The 5,000-nt window shown below is 52.9% G+C and overlaps 1 protein-coding gene across 1 annotated transcript in view; it reads right to left on the bottom strand.

The window, feature by feature from the left end:
- Window positions 1-5,000, bottom strand: part of LOC126572740 (homeobox protein homothorax) — a 162,180-nt gene that overhangs the window by 31,082 nt on the left and 126,098 nt on the right. The gene's annotated exons all lie outside the window — the stretch shown is intronic.

The raw sequence follows: 5,000 nt of genomic DNA on the forward strand, positions 1-5,000 counted from the left end.
GGTTGTTGTTCCCGTGTTCCCTGGTCTCGAGTACAAGCGGCAAGTGACTACCGTCGGTGGAGGAATCGACCAACAACCAGCTCCTTCTTTTTCCTCATTTTCTTCTGATGCTGCTGCTGCTGCTGCTGCTGCTGCGGAGACAGTACAGCCTACTGCTACGCGCACACAGAGGCCTACTTTGGGCTTGTCGGACTGTCATTCGACTTCCATTGATATCGCGTAGTGGTCGCGCGCACCCTGGCCCCCGTGGCCTGTCAGCGAGGGAAGAGACCTCGCCCGGGTTTGCCTTGCGATGCTGCGATTCATTACATCAAATAAAAATGGTGTAGAAATCAATTGCAACGTATCATTACTATTATCGCGCTTTTGGATCATGGTCCGCTCTGGATGGCCAGCGTCCAGCGAGTGAGCGAGCGCGATCGCGCGCGCGCTTTTGTGTCTTTTCAATGGGCCATTGTCTGGGGGCCATTATCTGGCAAGCAGATTCCGCTGACACACTGTAGCACCGGGCCCCGGCTATCTGTAAACCCATCTTAAGGAGTAACTGAGGAGTCCACCTACTCGCTGTCGGTCGCAAACTCGAGGGCGCGCGTGGTAGATAATGATACATTTGCTCGACGACTCGCGACTCGCTGAATCGCAAGATGGAACTGGGACACAGACTGGAGAGCGACATCGAGGTCGACGTAAGTAGCGTGGAGGCGAAAATGAGAATTAAATCAAATCCAGCACGAAGGGAAATGGGGAAGACTTTCCAAGGGAGTCACGTCACGAGTGTACTGAAAGGACATTCGGATTGCCCAATTTCATTGAATGGCTACCATAACAATGTGTATTTGTTTTCGGTTCGGTATTAGTCGTTCGGTTGCGATTGGATTCTTGACGTAAAATGCGTGTCTGTGTCCCCAATTTCTCTCTCTTCCTCTGTCTCCGTTTCCGTCTCTCACCCTAATTGTTATGCTGTTCCTAATAGAGCGGCTTATGACTGATCGAAAACACCGCATCGGATCGAACCAGATCGGACCTTCTTCCACCCCAAAAACACACAAAAAAGGACCTTCCTGGCGGTGCTGGCCATCGAATCGAATATCCGTCGATCGGTTACCAACCGATAAGGCGTCCCCTTCTCAAGGAATGTTTAGTCAAAACGAAGGTACCAAGGAACCTTTTTTCCCTCCCCTCAACCTCAACCGTTCGCTTGGTGCTGCCCTGGAACTGCCGGTGCTGCCGGAATGGTCAATCAAAGCAAAAATTGTAATAACGGCCATTTATGGGCCAAGACCAACCAACCGACCGTCCATTGCGCTGCGAGGATTTAGCGTGGCCCAGAATTTACTGCCAATTGCTTTTCGATTTCGGCAACCGCGCAGCCAACCAGCCATCCAGCCGGCATGCTCCTCATGGTGCTGGTATCCGACGGATGATTTAAAAACCAATTTTCTTTGTCCATCCCGGGCCCTGCACTGCTGACCGCTTCTTTCATTTTTTGCGATTATTTTTCCGCTCCGCTCGTTCCGGTCATCCGGGAAGGATATTTTGGGGGGAATTTTTTGGGAGATCTGAACTGCTGCTGTCCAGCAAACGACCAGCGATTTTCCTTTCCGCCGGAAGAAAGCCAGCGCAGCTAGTGAGAGGGATCCGGAAAAAAGGTTATTATAGATTACTGGTACGGGAAAAGGACATTCCGGCGACTAGGAATGCCAAGAACACCCCAGGATGCTGACCATTTGCGTTTGCAGAGCTGCAGGAACCGAGGAGTTGAGGAATTGAGGAGTCAAGAAAAGAGATTTTCTCCTTCTGGTCCGGTCTTTGTCAGTTTCGCCTTTCGGTTTGCGACAGCGACCTTCGGAATGGCCGTCTTGGCATGCGCCAGTCTTGGGCACAGAGCAAAACACATACATTACACATACCGACGAGAACAAAGAGACTTTGCCGTGTGTGTCCGGTCCGGTGTGCCTTGACGCATTTAAATCATTGAAGCGTTGGAACCGAGCGGAACCGAGGGAAAAGACCCTGGACCCTGGTGGACCCTGATGGCCCGTGGATGCAAAATGTGTAACGAAACATGACCCGCCGTCCGTGATCTGCCTGTGATAGCGAATGGCTGGGTGGCCACTTCTCTAGGGGTCATTGCGTTGTAAGTGACCAATACACAAGCACACGTACACGCCAGATCTTACTGGACTGGCGTCACTGTCGGTTCCGTCGGCAGAGTACGTTTCTTCCCTTTTCTTCTGGATCACCTTCGAGCGCCACGGGCGGCCACAGAATGGAAGAGGGACCCCCGAAGCGGACCCCCTGGCGGTGCGTAGTCACTTGAGGCTTAGCGCGAGCGGCCCTCAATTGCTGACCGCCGATCCGATCGTCTTCTGACTGACCATAGAGGGAAGTTGATTGTTCCCTCGCCCCTTCTCTCACTCTCTCTCTCTCTCTCTCTCGCTCTCTCTGTATCTCTGTCTCACCATTCGAGTTACCAGACTCAAAACTGTGACCGGTGAGCGGGATGATGCGGCGGTGTGTGATCCCCGGAGTGACGTGAATCGGTGAAAACCGATTCGATAAGGTTCCAAAAGCGGTCCAGCTCGCTCGCTCGCTCGGTTGACAACACCAGAAACACACACGCCAGGACTGGTGCCCGGGGGACGTTTGAAGATTGATGAGGATAATCTTCGATTGAAAAAGTCAAACGAGACATTCGCTTTGACCTCCTCCTCCTCCTTCTCCCCATTTGCAGCCTTCCATTTACTGGTCTGGTTTCGGATCGGGTGCGTATAAGGCACTAGAGCTGGAGCTAGGGGGGATCAGAGACCAGAGAGATCCAGACAGATTCGTCCCCGTTCGAACGGGGCACGACGGGTTAGATGGATGGGGTTCAAATGGGGCTCCACAGAGAAAGCCGCCACCAAGCTGTCCATTCAACCCTCTAAATGCCGTCCAGCAAATCAGCAGCAGCGGGGTGCCATATTGGATCGTCGATTTTTTTTTTCTCCTTTCTGATGAGCCAGCACCCCCCAAAGCACCCTCTTGACTGAATTTCAATTTTGGGATCCCTCCCGAGCGTACTCCCTCACCACCGGCACCAGATCAGGGATCATTATCAAATCCAAGGCCCGAGTGGACGATCGAGTGGATGACCACGCTGGCACGCAAAACGCTGACAAATGGCTGCGCGTGAGGGCGAGGGTGCGAGCGCGTTTCCAAATGACTTAAGACACCGCACCGCACCGCAAACGGTTGGATTGTGTGCATTCAAACGACGAAGTAGCAGTCGACACGATCAAGAAGGCGACGCAACAAGACGACGCTTTTGAGGCTTCTTCTACCCAGAGATGTTCGTGATCCAAGGAACTCGCGAATCGAAAAGAGTAACAAACAAAAAAATAAAAAAAGCTATCCACAAAAGTAACGAAATGCAAAATTAATCTATATGCTAATTATAATTTGCTACACATACAAACACACAGATACATCGACAGATCGGTGGTGCTACTGCTGCAGTTAGCAGCGAGAACAGCCAGCCCGACACAATGGGTCCGTCTGACGGTGAAGGACGCCCGTCCGAAAGCCCCCGAAGCCCCTTGGCCAACGGCGGAATGCACATCGCATTTTAATTTGGCATTATCTGTATCATATTCGAAACCAGCAGCAGCAGCAGCAGCAGCAGAAACCATCGAGGGACGGGACCACGAACGAGCCATTGCGACACTGCGCCTACTGGGACCCCTTTGGGCAGCGCGCGCGCGCGCGCGCGAAACGATTTTGTTTTAAATGTTTTGCTCCACCGAGGGAACGTCACGCCGCCATCACCGCGGGCTACTACGATGGTTTTGGTCTTATTGGTTCAAGAACTAGTAGCCAGAGCGCGTTGCTTGACTCCTTCGCTTCACGGTGGAATGCATAATTACCCTCCGCTAGGCCACTTCGGCCACTGGCAAACGCATAAGTCAATCCGCGGCACACATCTCGGCGACGCATCCGGACCACGGACCAGCGCTTTATATTGTCATTTGTTTGGTCAGCCCTCAGCTCAGAGCGGGAGGGGGGCCCAGTCCATATGGTGAAGCGATTAGCATTGGAACTGGAATAAAGTGTTGCAGCGCACCGTCCAAAGTGCAGTGCAGAGCCGCTGGGGACCGAGGCACCGGGGCACCAGGTTTTGCATATAGATGGGACATCATATATACTTCAACCCGCGACGCAGCGGTCATCGGTGCTGCGATTCGTGCATTCAAGAAACACCGCAACCACCACCAACAGCGCGAGATAGCCACGAGAAGCCACTCAACTGCACGTTGCGTGTGACCACGGATCACAGACACGCGGGGAAGAAAAAAAACGCCAAGAAATTAAAACAGCCAAAGAATGAATCCGCAAAGAGCAGCGACGGCGAGGGCGAGTTAAAAGCTGCGAACAATCGCGCAAAACCGATAAATGGTTCAAAGAACTCTGCGCGACCACAGAACACCGAAGGGGGGAAACAAAAAAACACTCCACGGGAAGACGAAGACAAGAATGACGACGCGATCCAGGACCGAACCGAACGCCGAACCGAACTAGAACTCAATTAAGCATCACAACGCAACGCAACGCAACGCAAACGCGAATGCAGTCACCAGCGATGAATGCATTGCAGGTTCGCAGTGATTCGCACGCCGAAAGGGGTGAAACGGAAAATGGAACATAAATAAGTCCCCCCCCCCCTTTCCGACCACCACCACCAGCCCTCCATCGTCGCGGGGACATTTGAGACGGGCCGCAGGACTGTCACACCACGACATCTCACGAGCACGATGCCCAAGGAATGGGGACAGAAGAAAGAACAAGAAGAAGGCTACTTATAGGCCATCCAATCGGCGACCACATCGATCCACACCGTGCTTTTTGGTCCCTGGACTGGTCTTTTGATCGGTATTGGCCGCCGATCACTCCTCGTCGATCGCTTACAGGCGCTAATGGGTTGGCCATTTTGCGAGACGCGCGAATCGCCGATGATCGCGCGT

The sequence above is a fragment of the Anopheles aquasalis genome, chromosome 2 (genome assembly GCF_943734665.1).
Source record: "Anopheles aquasalis chromosome 2, idAnoAquaMG_Q_19, whole genome shotgun sequence".
Classification (NCBI taxonomy): domain Eukaryota; kingdom Metazoa; phylum Arthropoda; class Insecta; order Diptera; family Culicidae; genus Anopheles; species Anopheles aquasalis.